Source organism: Frankliniella occidentalis, unplaced genomic scaffold, assembly GCF_000697945.3.
Source record: "Frankliniella occidentalis isolate FOCC.00 unplaced genomic scaffold, Focc_3.1 Scaffold1977, whole genome shotgun sequence".
NCBI lineage: Eukaryota > Metazoa > Arthropoda > Insecta > Thysanoptera > Thripidae > Frankliniella > Frankliniella occidentalis.
Genome location: NW_026269071.1, coordinates 2331 through 4175, shown reverse-complemented (window position 1 = coordinate 4175; position 1845 = coordinate 2331). Strand labels below are relative to the sequence as shown.

Here is a 1845-nt window from a genome sequence, read left to right as displayed (position 1 = left end):
CTCCAGCACCAGGACAATGGGGGGTCGCCGCTCCTCCCCCCCCCCCCCCCGCTGGACCTTGTGTCCCACAATGGGGCCGCGCACCGTGTCTATCTTTAGCCCGCTGCGCTGTCCTTCGCGGCCGCGCCGCCCCATCGGGTCCGGGCGCGCCGCCGTCCAACTGCTGCTACTGCTGCAGCGGCCGCTGCGGCTGCTGCTGGTGGAAACAATAGAGGGGTTGGTCTTCCCCCTTCTCGAAGCCCGCCGCCGGACCTGCCGCCGCCGCCCCCGCCGGCCGGACGCGACGGAGGAGGCACCCTTCCCCTCCTCTCTCGGAGCGGGCGCGCACCCCACCCTTCCCGCGCGGCTCCGCGGCGCTCGCTCGCCCGCGCGCCCCGCGCCCCCTCCTCCAGCCACCAGCCCGTTCACGCCGGCAGTTCGCTTGTGGAGCCGGTCGAGACAACGTTGACGCACGCTTGCGCCTCTCTCTTTCTCTCTCCCCACAGCTACCGGTGCGCCGCGCGCCGCAACGCCCCATCGTTGCGCCGTCCTGCACCTTCCTTGCACCTGCGCGTTGTCGTCAGTTTCCCAGGTGAGTGGCATTGATGGCTGTGCACCTGCACCTCCCCTGCACCTGCGTGCCGCCAGTGTTGTCGCGGACTCGGGACACCCAAGGGATTATCCAGAAAGAACGGCCGCCATTCGCCGTTTCGAAACTGCCAAGTTCATTGCAAGCCCGGATAGCGCCTGGTAGGTAGGCAACATCTTGCCTACGGAGCATGCGTGCGCTGCGGGGTGGCCTACCCCGAGTCTCGCAGGCGCCGAGCTCCCGTAGGTCGCCGTCAGAGACTGAGAACAACGGGCGTACCGGGTGATTCAGAGAAGACGCAGGTGCGGGCGGGTTTGCCTACGCATGGAGCCATGGCGCCTGGCGGGCAGAGCGAGCTGGCAAACCCTCCCGCACCTGCGTCTTCTCTGAATCGCCCGCCACTTCCTGGACGATCCTCAAGGGACTTCTCCTTGAGCCGACTCAACCTTGTTAGAACGTAACGATCCTGTGAGATTGGAACGATTTGTACTTTCAGGAACCAACATTTTTTACTCCTCGGACTCGTGGCTCCATGCTGCAGCAGAAATGGGTGATTGTGATTGTTCTTCATTCCCGTAACCTGTGCTCAAGCGGTGTTGTCAAATTTCCGGCAACTGACTGAAATCATCATTTGCCAGTTCACCTGCGCTCAAATAGACCAACAGTTTGTCCGCCACAAAATTTTGTGATTTTCCGCCGTCGAACTACCATTCGAACTTCGGCCGTTTGCCCGAGACCCACCCAGGTGAGCAGCTCGGCTCAGCCACTCGTAAAACGCGAGGCAAGACGAAAGCTGTCTCGTCACGTGTGGCCAACGTGACGGGACGCTGCCCCGTACCGGCTCCGAACCCCATCCCCTCCCCTTGCTCATTCACTCCCGCGCCCACGCTCTAGCCTAGCTCGCTCTCCTCTCCCCGCGATCTCACTCCCTCTTGCTCGCTCTTTACGCGGCGTACCCCTTTCTCGTCGTAAACGCTACAGATATTATTTTGTGTGCAAACGTTCGTGCTAAGTTAAACCTACTTTTCTATATTTCGTTTAATACCAATCAAAGCAGAAATGTGCAAAAAATTGATTCCTTAAATTCTCTCTCGTTCTCCCTTGCTCGCTCTCTCGCTTTTGCTCTCACTTTTGCTTTTGCTCTCTCGCTCTCTCGCTCTCGCTCTCTCGCTCTCGCTCTCTCGCTCTCTCGCTCTCGCTCTCTCTCGCTCTCGCTCTCGCTCTCTCTCGCTCTCGCTCTCGCTCTCTCTCTCTCTCTCTTTCTCTCTCTCTCTCTC

The 1845-nt window shown here is 60.7% G+C and overlaps 1 protein-coding gene across 1 annotated transcript in view; it reads left to right on the top strand.

Moving 5' to 3' along the window:
* Positions 1-382: 382 nt before the first annotated feature.
* LOC127751903 (uncharacterized) overlaps positions 383-1845 on the top strand; it is a gene marked incomplete at its 3' end in the record, with an annotated part of 3555 nt that continues 2092 nt past the window's right edge. Inside the window, exon 1 of the mRNA XM_052276168.1 lies at positions 383-571. The remainder of the gene's footprint in view (positions 572-1845) is intronic.